Source organism: Macrobrachium nipponense, chromosome 22 (assembly GCF_015104395.2).
Source record: "Macrobrachium nipponense isolate FS-2020 chromosome 22, ASM1510439v2, whole genome shotgun sequence".
NCBI classification, from domain to species: domain Eukaryota; kingdom Metazoa; phylum Arthropoda; class Malacostraca; order Decapoda; family Palaemonidae; genus Macrobrachium; species Macrobrachium nipponense.
This window is the reverse complement of record NC_087213.1, coordinates 24,283,370-24,295,869: the sequence shown is the minus strand read 5'-3', so window position 1 is coordinate 24,295,869 and position 12,500 is coordinate 24,283,370. Positions and strand designations below refer to the sequence as shown.

The window sequence follows — 12,500 nt, the reverse complement described above, 5'->3', positions numbered from 1 at the left end:
TATATATATATAAATATATATAAGTTTTTTATCATTTCACCGCTATTTATATACAATCACTACTAAGCTCCAAATATTGTTTAATATCCCATTCACGCTATTTCGTGAATATCACCGAAAGGGGAACCGTAAGTGATAAATGGATTGGTATTGAAGAGAGTCTCGAACACTCGCCACAGTACCTTCCAACGACTCCTGTCGACCGTCAACCCACTCAGCTCTCAAGAGAGGCATAAGTTAACGCAGAATCTGCCGTACTTATTTATCCCGTTGAGAGCCGGGAAATTGTAGTAGTACTTAGCGTCGGTATTAAACCCATCACCACCACCATGATAGCTAATTGGTACGTTTCAGGGAACTAACCAGATATGAGAAGCGTGGAACCAGAGGTAGCAAGGTGAATTTGCCGCATAAAATCACGAATAACAACGATCAGTGACAAGATTGTGGGGGGCTCTTGTATTCGATCATTCTCCAAATTAATCCATCAAAGATGGAAGTGGTTTAAAACTTCTCTAAGGAGCTTTGGACAACAACAACAGCATTTACATTTTAACGTTACACTGATGAGGAACACTGTTCAGGTGTTCGAAAGTCTTTGTTTTATTTCTACATAGAAATACATGTTAATATATAATTGTGAATTTTTTAATAATAATAATAATAATAATAATAATAATAATAATAATAATAATAATAATAATAATAATTATAATAATAATTCACAAAGTACTTAAAAGACAAATGTATTTTATAACTGAAAACGTCTGTCTCATACTTTCCTGTTCAAGTGAAAGTATTTATTTTAGTTTAATAGTATTTCAATTTTTGTCCGAATAAACTCAAGTCATGATTAATGATTTTTCTTGAGAGAGAGAGAGAGAGAGAGAGAGAGAGAGAGAGAGAGAGAGAGAGAGAGAGAGAGAGAGAGAGAGAGAGAGAGAGAGAGAGGTCAGCCAATTAAAAACAATTTCCCTAACTTGGAAGTGAATATCTACGCATAATTCATTGCCACGCCCAGCATTGCAGTATAAAAAAAAAATAAAAAAATTCAACTTGTGTCAGAAACTAGATTAAACTCGAATAGGTCGCTTTCTCTCTCCAGGCGCAAGTTGCTCCAAACTTCATCAATATACCCCAGAATTAAGCACACAGTAATTCTGGAACATTTTTCCTATGAAATGCCTGCGTATGGCATCACTGCCCTTTCTTATTACAAAATATATATGATAATAAATGCAGTTTAGTCATAAGAGCGCGTATAATAATGGATTAGTTTGTTACATGTCAGTAGCATGGAAAAAAATATACTTATAATATACATTTCGTCAAACCAAAATCTGGTTCCTGAACAACTGAGAGCACCGAATATAACCTGTAAGACATATGTTCAATAGCTCTTTTTTTTTTTCTTTCTTTCTTTTTTAGTAATTTCATGACTGCTTCTAGTCAGCCGGCACATCAACCAGTAAAAACAAAATACATAATTCAACCGTGCTTCAATATAAACTGATATACACGATCGTATAAAATGTCATTCAAATCACTTGTCAGGTCGTGAACTACTGCGCTCATTTACAACAGAAAATATATTTATTACGCCAGTGATAACAATGGCTAACATTTTCATAATCCCAATGTAATATTATCATACTTATTTTTTCATGCAATGGTTTACCGAGACATTATTAAACTTAGTTAAATTTGGCACACTGTGGATCGGGGATGCAACTGGGAAAGCAATATTGCTTGCTGCTTTCTGAGCACTAGGTCGGTATTAATTGCACCTCTGCCATCAGCAATTCCGTCTCAGTGATTAATGCAATCTGAGAACGGCACTCGACGTCATCCGATTGCCATTTCTCATGTTATATCCCCTGAGTGACATGTAACTAGTACTCCATATCTCTGATTAATTGTGTTGACGAAATTATCGTTCGGAACAATATTGGTGATGCCTGCCTGATGCAATAACAATAAAGCTTAATTAGAGGATAAACTGTTTCATCAGCCGTCAAGAATGCAATTGCAGCGAATCTAAGATTCAAACTTCAGCCGCTGCTGCTGGATACAGGATTCAGTTCCTCCTTCAAACCAAAACATTTATGCTACTCTTGCTATTTCACAAGGAAGGCTCCTTCTAATATGACGTAGTATTCTAGAGCTCGTAAAGATCCGTAAGGTTCACAGCTGTATTTAGGCGAAGGCGAGTGACGACGACAGGGATAATTGAATGCAAACAACATAATAGCTGACAGAATCTAGTTCCCTTGATGACTGGTACAGGCGCGTTCGTCGCGTATCCAGACTGAATCGACTACAGGCCTAATACAGGGTACAGATGCACAATTCAAGAATAGTATTGTTGGTTTTAAGAAATGCAAATCCTACAATGCAACAGCAGTCAAACGTAAATGTTTGCCAGGAGATTTGTTCCGGTCAAAATAATCAATACAAGACTTTTCGCTTACTCGGGGAGTAAGCCTACAAAGTATTTTGTTTTTGTTGTTCCTGTTCTTGTTGGGGAAAGGGTAGGAAAGGTCTATGGAAGAGCCTAAAACGGTCTGAAAAGGGTGTTTTGAGTCGAGTTAGAGATACAGGAATTTTAGGATACGATATTTATGATTTATCTATCAGAATGAAAATGTAAAGAATAAATACTGTGCATGTTAAATAGTACAAGAAAACTATTTCTAATAATATATACTGCATTTATTTTAATTTTCGTTGGTGAAACAAGGCTCCATTTGACTGCATATTTTAGCACATTTTCATTTACGCTAAAAGTTAGAAATATAACGTTTACAACTACGCATGAGGAGAAAATCTTGCACGTGTCCCGAGTAAGCTGGAGGTCTACAATGTAGTAACTGCTCCATTCCGTTGGAGGTTGAGTGCTTTATGGGTGAAATAATGCGCTTACCTAACACAGCTATGACCTTTAACATTAATTCTCACGATAATAATGATAATAATTTCGCTGAGTGGAGTGCAAAACAATCCTCTTCATCATGCATTAGTATTTATGTGTTCCGTCTATTAGTGGCCAAGTCTAAAAAATATTTTTGTTATACTTTCACTCATCTTGGTTCCTTACTCATGACCTAAGTAATTAATACTACAACGAAACTCTTGTTAAGATTTAGAATAAAACACAAGAGATAATTCCAAGAGCTTATCTTCATATCCTATCATTTAGTCATCTTGGAACATTTCTTATACAGTGCACCTCATATAGGTAACCCATATATTCATAACATATGTTATATGGGAGGAATTACATACATATGCAGTGTAATATCTTGCATGTTTACTGCATGTATTGTACATGGGGATTTATGTATTATTAATTATATAATCTTATACAATATATGTCATCGCTGTTAACAAGAGAACAAGTTGAAAACGCATGTAAACAAACGCAAACACACACGATTTCTCTCTCTCTCTCTCTCTCTCTCTCTCTCTCTCTCTCTCTCTCTCTCTCTCTCTCTCTCTCTGATGTTAAATCCCTAGAAATAATTTTTTAAACATCTATCCCTGGCGCTTTTACTGCCCAGCAGTTGACATTAAGAACAAAACACAAAAGCATTTGGGAGGAGATTTATCGTCGTATTCAAAACGTAAAAGCAAAACAAATGTATTCAGTCATTCTATTTTTGAGATTTATGGGTTCGCTGTAATTAAGTAAATGCGTTGCCTCACACTTCATCTCTTTTGCTACACGTAATACCGTTACAGGACTAACTTTCAGTAGCGAGCTTTTCAAAGCTGGGGGCATAACTTTGTAGAAATCAAGAGACTGATGAAAACGGACTGCATACCCATCAATCATTTGTTCAGATGTTCAACAAATGTTGGAAATACATTCATTTCCTTTCTCCTGCGCATTCTGTCTTATTCCCTTCCCATTCCCTTCCCTTGCGTCTCCTTTCTGGCAAAAGAGTTCTTCTGCCATTGTCAAAGTCCCGTAAGTTATTTGCTGTGAGCTGGTTTTAATCAAACCTCGCTGGGTTGATCAGAAAGGGGGAAATCGCCTGAAGGCAAAATGGGCTGAAATGAAAGACGGAGAGGAAAATAATGACTCAGACAAATGAAAGACGGAAAGTTTCCAACGATGGCAGGATGAATTGCATTCAGCAACGCGGATTTTGCGTTTATGCGGCGTCATGCCATATTATAAAGCGTGTATATTCAAGCATATTCTGCAGATTCAATGTGTACTCACATTCGTTACTTTTCATTGACGGAGGAAGGCAAAAAGGATACGAGGGGGTGATTTGTGCATTCAAAAGAATCAATTTATCAGTTACTCACAAGAATAAATTGATTAGAGCTACAGACTCTCTCTCTCTCTCTCTCTCTCTCTCTCTCTCTCTCTCTCTCTCTCTCTCTCTCGAGGCAAAAGGATACGAAGGGGTGATTTGAACATTCAAAAGAATCAATTTATCAGTTACTCACAAGATGGAATTGATTAGAGGTACATATTCTCTCTCTCTCTCTCTCTCTCTCTCTCTCCCTCCGGCGTCCCCTCCCCCACTCCCCCTTCTCCTCGTCTCTCTCTCTCTCTCCTCTCTCTCTCTCTCCTCTCTCTCTCCTCTCTCTGCAGGGTACATGGGAGAAGGTGGAAAGAAAGCGCAAAGGTCTGGATGGTCAAAACTATCGAAAAACATCTACGCCCAAAACTCTTCATCTACTTTTTGTATCTACTAGATGTGAGGAGCAAGGAATGATATTAACAAATTAAGCAAAAGTGATATATCACGGAAGAGCAGATGATGAAAAATATTAGACAATATACTTCACTCCATACAGGAAAAGTTACAGCTGGATCTTCGGGTCCACCTTATGAGTTCTAACGTGATTTAGAGCAAACACGATAAAATAGCGTTAGAACAATTTCACTCTTTAAACAAGCTGACGCTTGAGATGCGGGATTCTTTCTACAGCTGTTTTCGGAAGTAATAGGATGCTAAACAGGGTTGCTAGATTTCCAAGACTAAAAGTTGCCAAAAGTTGCCAACCCCTTTTTCCACCAATAACCCTTGATTAATTTAGCCAAAAACATCCTTCTTTATATACATAAAATGAGAGAAACTGTAATTTCACAGGGTATTATACATCGTTGTGTTGAAACTTTGTACTAATACAAATAGTAGTTTTCGATTTGCATTTATTATCTCAGTTAGGGGCGTCATTTAGGGGGGGTGGGGCTGGGGGGCATCCGTCCCCCCAAGATTCAACTTGCCCCCTCAAGCTTCAACTTGCCCCCCTCATGCCCCAAGCCCCAATAAGTAACAACAGCTGATTTTCCATTATTCCTACCAAAATTCAAATGCGTCATCACATTAAGTTATATCTATCTATCTATCTATTAGCTATTAGTGAGGATGGGATAAATGAACAGTAGTGGGAGTCTATAGATTTTGTTGAAATACCTTTTGTGTCAAAGACAGGGCTTGAGCCTACACGTCAAATTCTTATATTTTGAGGCAATGACAGGGTATAGGCCTACACGTGAAATTCATATATTTTGAGCCAATGATAGGGCATAGGCCTACGCGTCAAATTCGTATATTTTGGGACAATGTCAAGGCACAGACCTACACATAAAATTCTTAAATTTTGAGACAACGACGGGTTATGGGCCTACAGGTCAATTTCTTATTGCAAATGGTTTTCTACCCGTATCTGTTGGAAATAGGCCACCTTGTTATTAATATAGTAGTTTCAAGTTGAAACTTTCAACTCCACGATATATAATGTATATGCATAAAGTGGAATGTACACTTATACGCAAGAGCACATACACATACATGCGTGGATGGCCAAATCTTAGGACTGTCTCAGCCTTACACCACCTATCGAACTGCTTTCAATGAACTACTATACTGAAAATATATTTACTAAAGCCATAAATTATATTGCTGTGACGAGTAAATATAAGGCTGCTGTAGCGTTTCTATGAGAATGAAGGCTATGGTAGAAAGGCATCATAAGATACCTAACAAATTAGAAACATGTATGAAAGCTGAATGTTATGTATGAGATGATCCAAACCATCTGCGACTGCGAGTAGCCCATGAATCATTTGGTTTTGGGGCATTCTTATTGATCTCGATTACTTTTAATTAAAGCATTACTAAATTTCAGTTAACAATTGTAGGCAGATAATTGTTTGCGGCGATATTTTTATAAATAGGTCTATGTTTATTCTGCAATGTTAGGATACCATATGAAAAGTTTTCGAAGACACTACAAGCACTATAACAGCAGCAACAAAAACAAGAATAAACACAAGAACCAAAATGAAACAGTTGAATATAAGATAGGCCTATAATTAAAACGTCATAAGCTGCGTAACCAACAAAAAGGCATACGCCCTTATAGGTCTACCTCAATTTTTATGATCCTGTTATCTCGAAAGGAGATACTATACACACACAGCAATAAATCATAGTAATATCACTTACAATTCCATAAAATCAAGCAAAATATCACAGCAACTCTCCAAGACAACACAACAAAAGTGACCGTGGCGGCAAAAACGTCGTTCTTAATTCTTGATTACTCAGGTCAGTGGAGGTTTGACCTTTGTATTGGCAAAAGAAGTTAATTTCAAACTATTCTGGCTGTGATGGTAAGCGGCAAAGCATAATTGTGGACTTTGCAGTAGAAAGTTTGCAACAATCGTTCAGAAAAGCAACAATATATTTTTGATAACCAAAAGTTGCCAACAAGTTGCCAATTTCGGTGGTAGTTGCCAACCACAAAATTCTGTTGCCAACCACCTCAAAAAGTTTCCAACTTTCAGGATTTTGGCACCAAAGTTGCCAACATGGCAACCCTGATGCTAAACCCCCCCCTCCCCCCCCCCCCCCGCCCCCACACCCCTACCCATCAACACCCTCACCCCGACCCCCAACGCCCGCCCCTTCCCCGTTATCAATTTTAGAATTAAGACTTAGCAAATTATACAGGACTATAACAGGTTTTTTTTTTTTTTTTTTTTTTTTTTTTTTAAGAACAGGGTCAATGGATACTGTCTCATTCAGATATTTATTTCAAACTTGCATCCCTCAGCTTCAACTGGTCGTCTCGGGGACTCCTTGCAATGTTTATTCTTAAAACTTAATCTTTGAGTCTCGGATTTTCAAGTTTTTCCCAATTTTAACATAATTAATATTCTTAAACTTGAAAAAAGGGGAGATATATCGAGGAGATTCATCTTTTACGAGTTCTTTTACAAATGATTTTACTGAAAAGGACATATTTAGGATTCTACACAGCAAAAATGATTATTTTACGACAGACCAGCTTTAAATTAGACCTCAAACAGGACCTTGGAGTGAAAGGGAGAATTCTCGGTTATGGCCCTGTTACTGGCTATGCTATGCACGATCGTTGCAGAGTATGAAAGCAAGTGACGCTGATTACAGGGCTTTAAGGCTTCAATTTCGGGAATGCAGCACGAGCAAATCCAAGCTAAATCATGGGTGTCATGAAATCACAAGAGAACCTGATGGCAAAGTAAACCCGATCTGTGAGTGCGATTGGACTGTGAATACAAAGAGCTTATTACAGTAAACGGTACACTGAGGAGGCAACTTTTTGTGTACATCGAACACACATGACAAAAAGTTGCACCTTGACCCGCTGATATTTCCGCGCGCCTTAGAGCTTTATAGATTCGGAAGGAATTTTAATCATCTCGTATTAATAATACATTGCGTGCTATCTAGTGTTAATGATACATTGCGTGGTATCTGGTGTTACTAATACATTGAGTGATGAAGTTGAATGCAAAATATTTACGACAATTCTCGGGAATTTTGTTCTTTAATACAACTACAGACGATAGCAAATGTGTCACTGAATATCCTCAAAACTCAAATAAGAAAGTGCTCCGTATTTTCGCCAGCAGGCAACAGATCGAAACTTCAACCGTGACATCTGAGAACTTGACAGAGGTGCGAGCTGCCAAGTACGTTCAGTGCTCATTCATCAACATCGACGGTCCTTGCCCATATATCGTCCCAGATAGCGAGAGGTCGCAATCTGCGATCGATACCTGTGTTCAGAGGATATGTCCTGAGATACCTATATGGCCTGAGGTGACCAGCCTAGAAACCTCAGTGGAATCTCTCCGCATTCCACACGACGCAAAATCTGACAGAGAAACCCGTAAACTATTTCGCAAAAGTAATGCAACAATTAATGCGTAATTTTGTTAGTAACTGTTGAGCTGTGTTTGGTTGAAGTCACTCGCTATGTGTGTGTGTACAGCATATATAGCGTATAAAAGACGGTGTTTGTCTTGCTTAAACTACCAAGATGTAATGATAATTATGTTCTTTACTTCTTTAGTGGTAGTAAACTAAATAAATGTCTTTGGCAAAACGAATAAATCAATACGTAAGCACGAGAAACCTCGCAAACTGAAGTTGCAGTTTGGTACGGGTGTCCGGAAGTGCAACTAAGTAAAATGGGTGTCCCGAAGTGCAACTAAGAAAAATTTGATGCGACACTTCAACAGGAACTTCGAAAGAAAAAGTACCAATAATGAAGTCCTGACTTGGAGAAGCACTGTAAGTGATTCAAACCGAGTCCTATTACGCTTGCTTATAGGATCGGGTAATGCCCTATTGAAGAGGTGATTATACCGGAAGTATACCTGCGGATAATGGTTTAACTTCTTTAAATTACGTCAAGGAACCAAATTCTCCAGTCTTTAACTTCAAGAATTTTAATATGAAGTTGTAAGATTTCTGTGCTTTTCTAATTTGACTTCCATGACCATTTTTTTTTTATTTATTAAATCGTTAAATTTGGTTACCAAGATCATCGTTAACATGCTATATAGAAATCTGAATCGGTTATCAAGATTAAATACTTTATTTCAATAGAGTAAATACCTTTTCGGGAAGGCTTAATTATATTTATCACGATCATGTTATGATGTTATGCTTCTAAGGGAGAGCAAGTCTCAATATAGGTTAAAACACAACAATTGCCTTTAAATGAGTTTCTATTATATATATATATATATATATATATATATATATATATATTTTATACAAAAGTCATTTCAACATAAAAGACAGTCATCGCAATAACAGGCAATTCAAAACAGTCCCCAATATTTTCCTGGTGCGTTTCTCGTATCAGAGATGGAAATAAAAACCTCTAACCACAATTGAACCATATTGCCTACTGAATATTTAGCACATTGCAGTGATTTAAAGAGCATATAGACGTATTGTTTTTAAGTTATTTGCATGAAGCCAGACTTGTTGTTATATCCACAAAACAACAAATATCGTAATTGCGAATTTATAATATTTCTCATTCGTCATGTATATCCGTTTCAATGTTACCTCACACTGCCCTGTTCGATGGAAGCCAGACCAATGCGTCAAAACTTAAACGAACGATCGTGGAATATTTAAGGCTCAACGAAATTCATTTTCCAGTGACGTTCAATGTTAACTGGAAGCCCTTACAATTTCTGTTTTCAAAATATCTTGGTGAAGACAAGCGTAAACCATCCTAATACTTCGTTTAAAAACTTAAATTTTGTCCAAACCTCACACTAAGTTTCATCTAAATTTTATTCTTAGAACTTGGTACATATCAATGTTGCCTTAATAAAATTGTATCTATCACATATCTAGAACTTAGTATATATCGATGTTACCTTAATGAAATTGTATCTATTATATATCTAGGTGCCGGCCGATGTACTTAATCTACATTATATAACGTTAAATCCGTTGAAAAGGTGCACTGGCAATTTTATTTAACTGTAACCTATAACCATTATTATTTTTATACCTAAGAACAACAAAAATGTGCCAACAATAGAGCAGACAAATGAAAGAAAAAATGTTAAGACTTAAACAGCTTTCCATGAAATTTGTAGCTTTACCAAAAAATATACTAACTACCCTGCATTCCTGAGAACCACAATGACTAATAAAATCAAGGCAAAGAAACAGTTTTGGAAATAATGCTTAAGGAAGGGCTCCTTGGGGCTTTGAATAGAACCACTGATTTGACATTTTGGCCTAAGCACGGTGACCAAATAATAACCAAGAGTGCCACAACAGTTATTATGAAGTTACAATTTCAGCTACAAGATTGGAAGATCCTGAAGACGAGCCACGCGGCTGTTTGACATCTAGACAAGTAATATAGTAACACATGGGTTGAATTGAACACAGAATTTAGGCAAAAGGCCAAGCTGGGACCTATGAGGTCATTCAGCGCTGAAATGGAAACTGACAGTAAAAGGTTTGAAAGGTGTCACAAGAGGATAACCTCAAAGCAGCTGCTTTTTGTTTGCTTGTTTGTATGGTGTTTTGACGTTGCATGGAACCAGTGGTTATTCAGCAACGGGACCAACGGCTTGACGCAACTTCCGAACCACGTCGAGAGTGAACTTCTATCACCAGATATACACATCTCTCACACCTCAGATGCCCGAGAATCGAACTCGCGGCCACCGAGGTGTCAGGCCAAGACCATACCGATCACGCCACTGAAACGCTATGAATCAAGTGTTATGAGAGAGTAGAGGAAAGTAAGATGAAGAAAGAGAAAAGGAAAGGAGGTACAGCAAAAGTGGTTGCAGCTATGGGCCGAAGGCACGCTGCAAAGAACCTTAAAAAGTAATAACTACATTGCACCGTATGAGGTCCACTGACGGCACTACCGTCCCCCTTCCCCCTTCGGGGAGTAATATATGGTAAAGATTTTGCCGGTAGAAGTCATATGCTTTGACAAAATATATACAATACGTAGAGCCGTCGACATGCATGTCCAACCATTTCTGAAAATACAAAATATTTAGGTCTAACGGAACAGAAACGTAAATGAATACCATAAATGGACTTTCCAGATCGATTTTCAATACCTGGTAAAGTATAATATAATTTCTGAATACATCTCTCCTCCCATTACATTGGAGCCTTTATTGAAATGGATGATTACGAAGAGTTTTCAATTTCTACCTCAAATGGTTTGGGAGCGATTCTGATGGCAATATTCAGTTCAACAAAACAATAATTTTTTATCTGTTAAATTTTGTTTACAATATAGCTTTGCAACAATTGTCTTTAATTTATATAATTATATATATACATATAGATATATATATATATAATTATATATATACATATATAGTATAATTATATATATATAATGTTGGATGTGTAATATATATATACATATATATAAACATAGTATATGTATACATATATATATATATATATATAATATATATATATTATAATATATATATATATATATATATAGTATAAAATATATATTCATATCTACACTATTATACCGAGAACATTTCATATCAACATATTAGCTGGTAGCATGTACACTGCGAAATTCCTTAAGAGCGTTTACATACAGTACTGAAAAATCATACCTTCGACTCTCGCGCGAAAAAGGATGAAATTACTTTGCAACTCTTTTCATATTTGGTTCATTTTCTTTTCTTTATTTTCCTTCAGAGGAAATTCGCTTTTCCTCTTCTCCCCAGGATGCTTCCTTTGGAGGAAGCCAGGCTGTTTTCCCAAGAAGAAAAATCACGGAAGGAAGGAATCGAGTCAATATTAGCGTCTTTCTCGGCTAATTAAGAACTCCCCCACCCCGCCCCATCCCCAACCCCATGGCAGGACGTCAAGTTAATCGGAGGTCCAAAGAGCTTCATTCGTAAGGCAGGCAAACTTTTGCTTTTAAATCACCGAATTGTTATTACACTTACGACCGACATCTTTGACGCCACTCTTCGTTTGTGTTAATTTTTGTTCATTTCCAATTCTTTCATCAATCTTCTCGTGCAAATTTCGAACGAGACTGTTGTTACCCAGTCTCGGGCGACTGGTGCCTCTCGCGTAAAAGTAAAACAAGGCGGATCCAAACTCCAACTTACTGGAGGCGCGTGCTAAAATCTAAGGTCTAACTCTGCATTGTTACACCAACGAAGATTAAAATAAATAAGCTATATTTTACAACAAATAACTGTTCTGCATTGTTTAACATGCACATTTATATATTTTTTACATTTACATTTTCATTCTAATATATAAATAAAGTAAATATCCTATCCTAAAATTCCTGTATCTTTAATTCAACGCGAAACACCTTAAGCTCCTCTGTAGACCTTTCCTACCCCCCTAACAACAACAGAGTAGTTTGTAGGCTTACTCCTCGGGTAAGCGTAAAAATCGAGGTTTCACAGCAATCTGATTTAAAGTTTTCAAACTCGGAAAATGCTATTACTCCATTATTTTTTTTCATTTATAGAATTGAATGTTTTCAGATATCACTTAGAAACCGTACACTGCGCTGCAAAAAACCAACTCTGATAAAATAATAAATGGACTTTTTCTAGACTGGGTCAGCTTTAAAGACCAAACGAGTTAAGGATTTTCTAAAATGTGTTTTCTAGATTCGCAAGCCAGAGGAAAAGTCTTAGCCTTTTC

General features: G+C 36.9%; 1 long non-coding RNA gene across 3 annotated transcripts in view; it reads right to left on the bottom strand.

Moving 5' to 3' along the window:
* The window catches only part of LOC135198357 (uncharacterized), a 307,497-nt gene that overhangs the window by 144,770 nt on the left and 150,227 nt on the right, over positions 1–12,500 (bottom strand). The window lies entirely within an intron of this gene.